This window comes from Arachis ipaensis, chromosome B3 (genome assembly GCF_059453495.1).
Source record: "Arachis ipaensis isolate K30076 ecotype BB chromosome B3, ASM5945349v1, whole genome shotgun sequence".
Lineage (NCBI taxonomy): Eukaryota > Viridiplantae > Streptophyta > Magnoliopsida > Fabales > Fabaceae > Arachis > Arachis ipaensis.
The window spans coordinates 107,751,840-107,765,726 of NC_142438.1; the positions used below are offsets into that span (position 1 = coordinate 107,751,840).

The 13,887-nt window shown below is 38.7% G+C and overlaps 1 protein-coding gene and 2 non-coding genes across 3 annotated transcripts in view; 2 read left to right on the forward strand and 1 right to left on the reverse strand.

Moving 5' to 3' along the window:
- The window catches only part of LOC148571967 (uncharacterized), a 94,816-nt gene that overhangs the window by 27,966 nt on the left and 52,963 nt on the right, over nucleotides 1–13,887 (forward strand). The gene's annotated exons all lie outside the window — the stretch shown is intronic.
- On the forward strand, nucleotides 2,370–2,477 carry LOC148571970 (small nucleolar RNA R71). Its single transcript, XR_015880496.1, has one exon. It is a non-coding gene; the product is annotated as a small nucleolar RNA R71 (small nucleolar RNA).
- On the reverse strand, nucleotides 12,833–12,940 carry LOC148571971 (small nucleolar RNA R71). The gene has a single exon (XR_015880448.1). It is a non-coding gene; the product is annotated as a small nucleolar RNA R71 (small nucleolar RNA).

Genomic DNA, 13,887 nt, shown 5'->3' on the forward strand with positions numbered 1-13,887 from the left:
TGTGAAAATGAAGGAGTGAAGATGGGTTTATATAGGAGTGGAGAGGGGGGTATGTTTCGGCCATTATGGGTGGGTTTGGTTAGGAAAGTGGTTTGAATTTGAATGGTGAGGTAGGTGGGGTTTTATGAAGGATGGATGTGAGTGGTGAAGAGAATGGTGGGATTTTATAGGTGAGGGATTTTTGGGGAAGAGGTATTGAGGTGATTGGTGAATGGGTGAAGAAGAGAGAGAGAGGTGGGATAGGTGGGGATCCTGTGGGGTCCACAGATCCTGAGGTGTCAATAATATCTCATCCCTGCACCAAGTGGCGTGCAAAAATGCCCCCTTTCTGCCAATTCTGGCATTAAATGCCAGGCTGGTGCCCATTTCTGGCATTTAACACCAGCTTCTTGCCCATTCCTGGCGTTAAACGCTAGTCTGGTGCCCATTTCTGGCGTTAAACGCCCAGAATGGTGCCAGACTGGGCGTTTAACGCCCATTCTGCTACCCTTACTGGCGTTTAAATGCCAGTAAGTTTCTCCTCCAGGGTGTTCTATTTTTAATACTGTTTTTCCTTCTGTTTTTGCTTTTTCAATTATTTTTGTGACTTCACATGATCATCAACCTACAGAAAACATAAAATAACAATGCAGAATAAATTGGGTTGCCTCCCAACAAGCGCTTCTTTAATGTCAGTAGCTTGATAGTGGGCTCTCATGGAGCCTCACAGATACTCAGAGAGCATGATGATGGCCTCTCAACACCAAACTCAGAGCATGATGATGGCTTCTCAACACCAAACTTAGAGTTTGAATGTGGGGATTTTGTTTGACTCTGTATTGAGAGAACCTTTTCATGCTTCCTCTCCATCGTTATAGAGGGAGATCCTTGAACCTTAAACACAAGGGAGTCCTCATTCACTTGAAGGACTAATTCTCCTCTGTCTACATCAATCACAGCTTTTGCTGTGGCTAGGAAGGGTCTACCAAGGATGATGGATTCATCTATACACTTCCCAGTATCAGGGATTATGAAATCAGCAGGGATGTAGTTGTCTTCAACCTTTACCAAGACATCCTCTACAAGTCCATAAGCTTGTTTCCTTGAATTGTCTGCCATCTCTAGTGAGATTTTTGCAGCTTGTACCTCAATGATCCCTAGCTTTTCCATTATAGAGAGAGGCATGAGGTTTATACTTGACCCTAGATCACACAGAGCCTTCTCAAAGGTCATGGTGCCTATGGTACAAGGTATTGAGAACTTTCCAGGATCTTGTCTCTTTTGAGGTAATCTCTGCCTAGTCAAGTCATCCAGTTCTTTGGTGAGCAAGGGGGGTTCATCCTCCCAAGTCTCATTACCAAATAACTTGGCATTTAGTTTCATGATTGCTCCAAGGTACTTAGCAACTTGCTCTTCAGTAACATCTTCATCCTCTTCAGAGGAAGAATACTCATCATAGCTCATGAATGGCAGAAATAAATTCAATGGAATCTCTATGGTCTCAGTGTGAGCCTCAGACTCCCATGGTTCCTCATGAGGGAACTCCTTGGAGGCCAATGGACGTCCAATGAGGTCTTCCTCAGTGGAGATCACTGCCTCTTCCTCCTCTCCAAGTTCGGCCGTGTGGGCCATGTTGATGGCCTTGCACTCTCCTTTTGGATTCTCTTCTGTATTGCTTGGAAGAGTACTAGGAGGGAGTTCAGTAACTTTCTTACTCAGCTGACCTACTTGTGGCTCCAAATTTCTAATGGAGGACCTTGTTTCAGTCATGAAACTTTGAGTGGTTTTAATTAGATCAGAGACTCAGTTGCTAAGTCAGAGTGGCTCTGCTTAGAATTCTCTGTCTGTTGCTGAGAAGATGATGGAAAAGGCTTGCTATTGCTAAACCTATTTCTTCTACCATTATTATTATTGAAGCCTTGTTGAGGCCTCTGTTGGTCCTTCCATGAGAGATTTGGATGATTTCTCCATGAAGGATTGTAAGTGTTTCCATAGGAATCTCCCATGTAATTCACCTCTTCCATTGCTGGGTTCTCAAGATCATAAGCTTCTTCTTCAAATGAAGCTTCTTTGGTACTGCCTGTTGCTGCTTGCATTCCAGACAGACTCTGAAAAATCATATTGACTTGTTGAGTCAATATTTTATTCTGAGCCAGTATGGCATTCAGAGTATCAATCTCAAGAACTCCTTTCTTCTGATTTGTCCCATTATTCACAGGATTTCTTTCAGAGGTGTACATGAATTGGTTATTTGCAACCATTTCAATGAGTTCCTGAGCTTCTGCAGGCGTCTTCTTCAGATGAAGAGATCCTCCAGCAGAGCTGTCTAATGACATTTTGGACAGTTCAGACAGATCATCATAGAAGATACCTATGATGCTCCATTCTGAAAGCATGTCAGAAGGACACCTTCTGATCAATTGCTTGTATCTTTCCCATGCTTCATAGAGGGATTCACCTTCCTTCTGTCTAAAGGTTTGGACTTCCACTCTAAGCTTGCTCAATTTTTGAGGTGGAAAGAACTTTGCCAAGAAGGCATTAACTAGCTTTTCCCAAGAGTTCAGGCTTTCTTTAGGTTGTGAATCTAACCATGTTCTAGCTCTGTCTCTTACAGCAAAGGGAAAAAGCATAAGCTTGTAGACCTCGGGATCAACCCCATTAGTCTTGACAGTGTCACAGATTTGCAAGAATTCAGCTAAGAACTGATGAGGATCTTCCAATGGAAGTCCATGAAACTTGCAATTCTGTTGCATTAGAGAAACTAATTGAGGCTTATGCTCAAAATTGTTTGCTCCAATGTCAGGGATAGAGATGCTTCTCCCATAGAATTCAGAAGTAGGTGCAGTAAAGTCACCAAGAACCTTCCTTGCATTGTTGGTGTTTTCGGCTGCCATGGCTTCTTCTTGTTTGAAAAGCTCTGTTAGGTCCTCTACAGAGAGTTGTGCTTTAGCTTCTCTCAGCTTTCTCTTCAAGGTCCTTTCAGGTTCAGGATCAGCCTCAACCAGAATGTCTTTGTCCTTACTTATGCTCATATAAAAGAGAGAAGAAGAAAGTATGGAATCCTCTATGTCATAGTATAGAGATTCCTTAAGGTGTCAGAGGAAAAGAAAAATAGAAGGAGGAGGTAGAAAGAGAATAATTCAAACTTATCAAGAGGGATGGAGTTCAAATTGTTGATAGTGGAGGAGTGTTGGTCCTTAAATAGAAGGATGTGAGAAGAGGGGAAGAATTTTCGAAATTAAAGTAAAAGATTTTGAAATAATTAAAAAAATTTTTGAAAATTTGGTAAAGGTTTTTAGAAAATTAAGATTGGGAAAGAAATTAAGTAATTTTTGAAAAAGATTTTGAAATTAGAAATAAAAAAGATATGATTGAAACTTAATTTTGAAAAAGATGTGATTGAAAAGATATGATTGAGAAGATATGATTGAAAATCAAATTAAAAAGAGAAAGTTTTAAAATTAAAGTTGATTACTTGACTAACAAGAAATTAGATGATATGATTCTAGAATTAAAACTTTTGATCCTTTTTTAATAGGCAAGTAACAACTAGAATATTTTGAATTAAATTATTAATTGTAGCAAGGATTTTTCGAAAATAGTAATAAATAAAAAATTGAAAAGAAATTGATTTTGAAAAGATATGATTGAAAGGATATGATTTGAAAAAGATTTGATTTTGAAAAATTATGAAAATTTGAAAAAGATTTGAATTAAAAACAAAATCTTCCCTCTAGTGTCATCCTGGCGTTAAACGCCCAGAATGGCATCCATTCTGGCGTTTAACGCCCAAAATGCTACCTTTTTGGGCGTTAAACGCCCAGCCAGGTACCCTGGCTGGCGTTTAAACGCCAGTTTTCCTTCTTCACTGGGCGTTTTGAATGCCCAGCTTTTTCTATGTAATTCCTCTGCTGAATGTTCTGAATCTTCAATTCTCTGTGTTATTGACTTGAAAAGACACAATTTTGAAAATTTTTTTTTGAATTTTTAATGATGAGAAACAATAGAAATGCAACTAAGATCAAATAAACAATGCATGCAAGACTCCAAACTTAGAGGTTTGTATTCTAAGGACTATAACAATTTGAAAATGCATGTAAGAAACAACAAAAGACACAGAATAAGAGAAATTAAAGATCAGAGCACTGAAATCATCAAGAACAACTTGAAGATCAATGAAGAACATAATGCATATATTCAAAAAATGCAAGAAGAATAAAGACATGCAATTGACACCAAACTTAAAAATTAATACTAGACTCAAACAAGAAACATAAAATATTTTTGATTTTTATGGTTTTATAAATTTTTTTTTTTGTGATTTTTCGAAAATTGAGTGGAGAAGAAAGGGATTCAAAATTTTTAATAAGAGTTCCAGGAATCATTGCAATGCTAGTCTAAGACTCCGGTCCAGGAATTAGACATGGCTTACTAGCCAGCCAAGCTTTCAATGAAAGCTCCGGTCCAAAACACTAGACATGGCCAATGGCCAGCCAAGCTTTAGCAGATCATTGCTAAGAACAGCAAAATTGATAGAAATCAACAAGCTCTTGTGATGATAAGTTGAAACCTCGGTCCAATAAGATTAGACATGGCTTCACAGCTAGCCAGACTTCAACAGATCATCATGAAACTCTAGAATTCATTCTTAAAAACTCTGAAGCACAAAATAGAAAAAAAAATTTGTATTAAAAAAATTTTCGAAAATAAAAGGTAAAATTACCTAATCTAAGCAACAAGATGAACCGTCAGTTGTTTAAACTCGAACAATCCCCGGCAACGGCGCCAAAAACTTGGTGCACGAAATTGTGATCAACAATGGCGCCAAAGACTTGGAGCTCTCAAACGTGAATCACACTTTTGTCACAATTCCGCACAACTAACCAGCAAGTGCACTGGGTCATTCAAGTAATAAACCTTACGCGAGTAAGGGTCGATCCCACGGAGACTGTCGGCTTGAAGCAAGCTATGGTCATCTTGTAAATCTCAGTCAGGCGGATTCAAATGGTTATGGAGGATTGATAATTAAAAGATGAATAAAACATAAAATAAAGATAGAGATACTTATGTAATTCATTGGTGAGAATTTAAGATAAGCGTATGAAGATGCTTTGTCCCTTCTAAACCTCTGCGTTCCCATTGCCTTCTTCCAATCATTCATACTCCCTTCCATGGCAAGCTTTATGTTGGGCATCACCATTGTCAATGGCTACTTCCCGTCCTCTCGGTGAAAATGTTCTACGCACGCTGTCACCGCACGGCTAATCATCTGTCGGTTCTCGATCATGTTGGAATAGGATCCATTGATCCTTTTGCGTCTGTCACACGCCCAACACTCGCGAGTTTGAAGCTCGTCACAGTCATCCCTTCCCAGATCCTACTCAGAATACTACAAACAAGGTTTAGACGTTCTGGATCTCAGGAATGGCCGCCAATAATTCTAGCTTATACCACGAAGGTTCTAATCTTAGATTAGAAACCCAAGAGATACACATTCAAGCTTGTTTGCATGTAGAACGGAAGTGGTTGTCAGGCATACGTTCATAGGTGAGAATGGTGATGAGTGTCACATAATCATCACATTCATCATGTTCTTGTGTGCGAATGAATATCTTAGAGAAGAAGTAGGCGTGAATTGAATAGAAAAACAGTAGTACTTTGCATTAATTCATGAAGAACAGCAGAACTCCACACCTTAATCTATGGTGTGTAGAAACTCCACCGTTGAAAATACAAAAGTGATAATGGTGGTCATTGGCTTCGGCCCCAGAGAGGGAACCTGAAGAACCAAGATGAAAATACAATAGTAAAAGGTCCTATTTATAGAGAACTAGTAGCCTAGGGTTTACAGAAATAAGTAATTGATGCAGAAATTTTCTTTCGGGCCCACTTGGTGTGTTCTTGGGCTGAGCATTGAAGCTTTCACATGTAGAAACTTTTCTTGGAGTTAAACGCCAGCTTTTGTGCCAGTTTGGGCATTTAACTCTAGCTTTTGTGCCAGTTCTGGCGTTTTGACGCCAGAATTCTTAAGCTGACTTGGAATGCCGGTTTGGGCCATCAAAAATGTGATTTTTAAATAAAAACTAACTAAAACATACTAAAAACATACTAAAAACAATGCCAAAAAGCGTATAAATTATCCGCTCATCATATACCGATTGAAGAGAAGGAAGATGGTAGTTAGTGTAGAACTCTACCACCCAGGAGAGGTTGACCTCTCGTGGTTTTCTCAGAAGGAACTCCCATCCTCGCCGTTCAATGTGGGGTAAAATACAAGGAGCAACCTTGTCCGGCAGAGCGAGTAGATGCTCGGCATGGTAATTCCTCTCAAGCATGGCGGGGAACATAAGTTCACAAATGTGGTTGGGGAACTTTGAAGAATCCTTTACCGGTTTGCTCTTCTCATTTTCATCAATAGGAGCGGGTGCCTTAGCTTTCTTAGATAGTGGTTTAGCTCCTAATGAAGAGTGCGCCTTAGAGTTTGACCTTTGAAGTGCCCTCTTTGCGGCCGGTTTCCTTGAAGCTTTCTCCTTGCCTTTCTTGGTGGCCATCCTAAAAAAGGAAGGGAAAAAGGAAAGCATTAAACCCAAAGAATCATCTCAACAAAAACATGCAAGCAAAAGATATTGCCCATAAGAAACAATGCAACAAAGTAATCATAGAACATGGGTCATAATACTTGGCATGGGATGCAAGAGGGAATGAAGCATGCAAAACCGCATGAGAAGAGTAATCTCAAGCATCCATAACAAAGAGCAAGTAATAAGCAAAGTGGACTCAATGCATTTAGAAGAGAGCAAGTGAATAAGGAGGAAGGACCAAAGTGAAGATACATGATTAAAATAAACCAAAATGGCATTCGTGCATTTCCTCGAACACTTGGTGTGCAATTATCAAGCAATGAGCAATTATGAGATACTCAACTAATTTGAATTCCAAAATGAAGGAACAATCATCACATAACATCACTTACATGACAAAGACAATGAGAGACAACAAGAAGATCTATCAAAGCAAATTAAAACTCAAATTCAACATTCATGGAAGAACAAGAAAAGGGAAAGGTAAACAAATAAAAAGCAAGTAATGTAATTATGTAACTAAAATAGAAAATAAGTAAAAAAACAAGAAAAATATAACTAGAAGAAGAGATTAAGCAAAGAAAGTGAAAGAAAAGATATGGAAGAAGTAGAACCTTGAGAAGGAGAAAAGAAGAAAGTGAGGTTCTCTTCTTGTGAGAATGAGAAGAAGAGAAGAAGTGTAGAGCCACCGGAAGCGGTGGTGGTCGCCGGTAAGTAACCGGAGACAGTGATGGTGGGTTGGAGAAGAAGAAGAAAAGAAAGAGAGGTGATGGAGTAGGAATAAGAAGAAAGAAATAAGAAAGAAAGTGGGATAGAAGCAAGGCGCGCAGCTTTAAAATTGAGTTACGCGACTGGTGCGCGCGCACAGTGCGCTGGCGCATCGGTGAGGGTCGAACAAGGGACAAGCATGCGTCAATGACGCTGACGCGCGAGTGTAGCTGTGCCCTTAGCACAGGATTGGCACAAAGTTGGCCCAAGTCTCGGGTAATATGTACCAGAGTTAGCATTCATGCAGGCGCGCGGACGCACACAGTAAGCTGACGCATGCCTGAGCGGATTGGCGACCGGCGCGGACGCGCGCAGTGCGTCGACGCGTCGGTATGGGCACAGGTGAGGCGCAAGTGTGGCATAACTCTCTGGTTTTTGTACCAGGGAGTTTGGGTAGCACCATCGGCGCGCAAGCGCACCGATGGTTAAATTACAAAGGTCACGCAGGCGCAAGCACGCGGACGCGTGGGTGCCTGGCGTGAGATGGGCACAAAGTGGGCATGACTCTCGGGTTTTTGGCCCAGGAGTATGAAATCCACCACCGGAGCACGCGCATGGTGTGCTGGCGCGTTGGTGCCCTTTTTCCATTTTTTTCAACATATAGAGAACTATTCTAACACATTCTTGGTAGGTGGTTAAGCTAGTAGACAAGAAAACACTTATAAATTCATGCACCATTCAAGAAAAAGCATTTTCTCTAACTTCAATAATTCATCCATACGAAAATGATGAAAACTATATGAACATCCTATCTATCCAACAAGAACAATAAGGCTAGCAATCCTATGCAATCAACAATATCAAGAAATCACAAAATTCACAAGAATTTAAAGCTAAAAACTAGATGGTATACATAAGGAAGATCTTACCATGGTGGGGTGCCTCCCACCAAGCACTTTTCTTTAATGTCCTTAAGTTGGACGCTCAGTTGCTTAAGCTTCTCCTCCTTTAGGTGCATCCGTCAATAGGAACACCTCTAGCTCTTTTGGGAGCTTGTAGCCATGATACTTCTTCACTCTATGTCCATTCACCTTGAAGGTTGCTTCACTTTTGGGATCAAACAACTCCACCACTCCATAGGGCTTTATCTCCTTCACCTTGAAGGGTCCTTCCCATTTAGAACGGAGCTTGCCAGGCATGAATCTAAGCCTCGAGTTGTAGAGAACCTCATCACCTTCTTGGAAATCCTTCTTCCGGATGTGATGGTCATGAAATGCCTTAGTCTTTTCCTTGTAAATCCGGGCATTCTCATACGCTTCGTTCCTCAAACACTCGAGCTCCTCTAGCTGTAATTTCCTGGCCACTCCCGCCTTGGTTGGATCCATGTTGCACTGCTTTACCGCCCAATAGGCTCATCCCGAACAGAGTCTTGTAGGCCGTCCTATACGCCCACAGTGCATCTCCTAGCCGGAAGCTCCAATCCTTACTTTGTGGATTGACCACTTTCTCCAAGATTCTCTTGATCTCCCGGTTGGACACTTCCGCTTGTCCATTGGTTTACGGATGATAAGCAGTGGCAACCTTATGCAATACTCCATAGTGTTTAAGCAGTGTCTCTACTTTCCTGTTGCAAAAGTGGGATCCTTGGTTGCTCACGATTGCTCGTGGCGACCCACAACGGCATACAATGTGATTTCTAATAAAAGAAACAACGGTATTGGCGTCGTCAAGGCGGGTAGGTATTGCTTCTACCCACTTTGACACGTAGTCAACCGCCAATAGAATATATAGATACCCACTTGAGTTGGGAAACGGTCCCTGATGAGCGGATAATTTATATGCTTTTTGGCATTGTTTTTACATAGTTTTTAGTATAATTTAGTTAGTTTTTAGTATATTTTATTAGTTTTTAAATAAAAATAACATTTATGGACTTTACTATGAGTTTGTGTATTTTTCTATGATTTCAGGTGTTTTCTGGCTGAAATTGAGGGACTTGAGCAAAAATCAGATTCAGAGGTTGAGGAAGGACTGCAGATGCTGTTGGATTCTGACCGCCCTGCACTCAAAGTGGATTTTCTAGAGCTACAGAATTCCAAATGGCATGCTCTCAATTGTGTTGGAAACTAAACATCCAGGGCTTTCCAGCAATATTAATAGTTCATACTTTGCCCGAGTTTAGACGATGCAAACTGGCATTCAACGCCAGTTCCATGTTGCATTCTGGAGTTAAACGCCAGAAATAGGTTGCAAAGTGGAGTTAAACGCCAGAAACAGGTTACAAATTGGCGTTCAACTCCAAGAGAAGCCTCTACACGTGTAAAGCTCAATGCTCAGCCCAAGCACACACCAAGTGGGCCCCAGAAGTGGATTTCTGCATCATTTACTCATTTCTGTAAACCCTAGTAACTAGTTTAGTATAAATAGGACCTTTTACTATTGTATCTTGGAATCTTTGGATTATCTTTTGATCCTTTGATCACATTTTGGGGGCTGGCCATTTGGCCATGCCTAGACCTTGTTCTTATGTATTTTCAACGGTAGAGTTTCTACACACCATAGATTAAGGTGTGGAGCTCTGCTGTTCCTTGAGTATTAATGTAAAGTACTATTGTTTTTCTATTCAATTCAAGCTTATTCCTATTCTAAGATATTCCAAGAACATGATGAATGTGATGAATATGTGACGCTCATCACCATTCTTACCTATGAACGCGTGCCTGACAACCACTTCCGTTCTACATGAAGACGAGACAGAATGAGTATCTCTTAGATATCTAATACAGGAGACCGAGTCCGAGATATTAGAGTCTTCGTGGTATAAGTTAGAACCCATGGATGGCCATTCCTGAGATCCGAAAAGTCTAAACCCTGTCTGTGGTATTCCAAGTAGGATCTGGGAAGGGATGGCTGTGACGAGCTTCAAACTCGCGAGTGCTGGGCGTAGTGACAGAAGCAAAAGGATAGTAAATCCTATTCCAGTATGATCGAGAACCGATAGATGATTAGCCATGCAGTGACAGCGCATTGGACCATTTTCACAGAGAGGACGGGATGTAGCCATTGACAACGGTGATGCCCAACATACAGCTTGCCATGGAAAGGAGTATGAAGGATTGGATGAAGACAGCAGGAAAGCAGAGGTTCAGGAGGAACAAAAGCATCTCTATACGCTTATCTAAAATTTTCACCAATGAATTACATAATTATCTCTATCTTTATTTTACATTTTATTTATCTTTTAATTATCAAATATCTAAAACCATTCGAATCCGCCTGACTGAGATTTACATGGTCCCCATAGCTTGCTTCAGGCCGACATCGACCCTTACTCACGTAAGGTTTATTACTTGGACAACCCAGTGCACTTGCTGGTTAGTTGTGCGAAGTTGTGACTAATTGTGATTCACGTTTGAGAACACCACGTCTTTGGTGCCATTGTTAATGATCGCAATTTCGTGTACCAAGTTTTTGGCGCCGTTGCCAGGAATTGTTCGAGTTTGGACAACTGACGGTTCATCTTGTTGCTCAGATTGGGTAATTTTATTTTAATTTTAAGCTTTTTATTTCTTATTTTCAAAAAATACAAAAAAAAAAATTTTCTTCCTTTTCGTTTTTCCCAAAATAATTTTTGAAAAATACCAAAAAAAAAAATAATAAAATCATAAAAACCAAAAATATTGTGTTTCTTGTTTGAGTCTTGTGTCAAATTTTAGGTTTGGTGTCAATTGCATCTTTTTAATTTTTCTTAAAATTTTTGAAAACTCATGCATTTGTTCTTCATGATCTTCAAGTTGTTCTTGATGAATTTCTTTGTTTGATCTTTAAATTTTTCTTGTTTTGTGTCTTTTCTTGTTTTTCATATGCATTTTCAATTTGTTAGAGTCTCAACATTAAAAATTTTTAAGTTTGGTGTCTTGCATGTTGTTCTTTTCTTAAATTTTCAAAAATAAGTTCTTGATATTCATCTTGACATTCAAAGTGTTCTTGCATACATCATGTGTTTTGATTCATAATTTTCATGTTTTGAGTCTTCTTGTTGTTTTTCTCTCTCTTCTTAAAAATTCAAAAATAAAAAAATATATTTCCTTTTTCTTCTCATAAAATTCGAAAATTTGAGTTGACTTTTTCAAAATTTTTAAAATCTAGTTGTTTCTTATGAGTCAAATCAAATTTTCAATTTAAAAATTCTATCTTTTTCAAATCTTTTTCAAAAATAAAATCTTTTTCATTTTTTTTCTTTCATAAATTAGAAATTTTCAAAATTTATTTTCAAAATCTTTTTCTTATTTCTATTTTATATTTTCAAAATTAATGCTAAGAATTAATGTGATTGATTCAAAAAAATTTTTAAGTTTGTTACTTGCCTATTAAGAAAGGTTCAATCTTTAAATTTTAAAATCATATCTTTTTGTTTCTTGTTAGTCAAGTAATCAACTTTAATTTTCAAAATCAAATCTTTTTAAATTTCTTTTTCAAATCTTTTTCAAAATAAGTTTCAATCACATCTTTTTCAAAATCAATCTCAAAATCTTTTCTAACTTCTTATCTTTTCAAAAATTGATTTTCAATTCTTTTTCAATTAACTACTTGACTTTTTGTTTGATTTTAAAAGTTTACTATTTCAATCATATCTTTTTCAAAACTACCTAACTAATTTTCTCTCTCTAATTTTCGAAAATCACCTTCCTCTTTTTCAAGATTCCTTTTTAATTAACTAATTATTTTAATTTTAATTTTAATTTTATTTCTTTTCTTTTTCGAATTTTAACTTTAATTTTAAATTAAAAACAAAAATACTTTTATTTTAATTTATTTAATTTTCAAAATTCTCTCCCCCTCATCTCTTTCTAATTATTTTATTTATTTACTAACACTTCTCTTCATCTCAAAACTCGAACCCACTCTTCCCCTCTATGTTTGGATTCTTATCTTTTCCTTCCTCTATTCTTCCCTTCTTATACTTACATAAGGAATCTCTATACTGTGACATAGAGGATTCCATATTTTCTTTCTGTTTTCTTCTTTTTCATATGAGCAGGAACAAGGATAAGAACATTCTTGTTGAAGCTGATCCTGAACCTGAAAGGACTCTAAAGAGGAAGCTAAGGGAAGCTAAAGCACAACTCTCTGGAGAAAATCTGACAGAAATTTTCGAAAAAGAATGAGACATGGCCGAAAATAATAACAATGCAAGGAAGATGCTTGGTGACTTTACTGCACCAAATTCTAATTTACATGGAAGAAGCATCTCAATCCCTGCCATTGGAGCAAATAATTTTGAGCTAAAGCCTCAATTAGTTTCTCTGATGCAACAGAACTGCAAGTTTCATGGACTTCCATCAGAAGATGCTTTTCATTTCTTAACTGAGTTCTTACAGATCTGTGATACTGTTAAGACCAATGGGGTTGACTCCGAGGTCTACAAGTTTATGCTTTTCCCGTTTACTGTAAGAGACAGAGCTAGAATATGGTTGGACTCTCAATCTAAAGATAGCCTGAACTCTTGGGATAAGCTCATCACGGCTTTCTTAGCCAAGTTCTTTCCTCCTCAAAAGCTTAGCAAGCTTAGAGTGGATGTTCAAACCTTCAAATAGAAGGAAGGTGAATTCCTTTATGAAGCTTGGGAGAGATACAAGGAACTGACCAAAAAGTGTCCTTCTGACATGCTTTCAGAATGGACCATCCTGGATATATTCTATGATGGTCTGTCTGAATTATCAAAGATGTCATTGGACCATTCTGCAGGTGGATCCATTCACCTAAAGAAAACACCTGCAGAAGATCAGGAACTCATTGACATGGTTGCAAATAACCAGTTCATGTACACTTCTGAAAGGATTCCTGTGAGTAATGGGACGCCTCAGAGGAAGGAAGTTCTTGAAATTGATACTCTGAATGCCATATTGGCTCAGAACAAAATATTGACTCAGCAAGTCAATATGAACTCTCAGAGTCTGAATGGATTGAAGGAATCATCCAACAGTACTATAGAGGCATCTTCTGAAGAAGAAGCTTATGATCCTGAGAACCCTGCAATAGCAGAGGTGAATTACATGGGTGAACCCTATGGAAACACCTATAATCCCTCATAGAGAAATCATCCAAATTTCTCATGGAAGGATCAACAAAAGCCTCAACAAGGCTTTAATAATGGTGGAAGAAACAGGTTTAGCAATAGCAAGCCTTTTCCATCATCCACTCAGCAACAGACAGAGAATTCTAAGCAAAATCCATCTAGCTTAGCAAATATAGTCTCTGATCTATCTAAGGCCACTTTAAGTTTCATGAATGAAACAAGGTCTTCCATTAGAAATTTGGAGACACAAGTGGGCCAGCTGAGTAAAAGGGTCACTGAAACTCCTCCTAGTACTCTCCCAAGCAATATAGAAGAAAATCCAAAGAGAGAGTGCAAGGCCATTGATTTGACCATCATGGCCGAACCTACAAGGGAGGATGAGGACGTGAATCCTAGTGAGGAAGATCTCCTGGGACGTTCAGTAACCAATAAGGAGTTTCCCTTTGAAGAACCAAAGGACTCTGAGGCTCATCTAGAGACCATAGAGATTCCATTGAACCTCCTTCTGTCCTTCATGAGCTCTGATGAGTATTCTTCTTC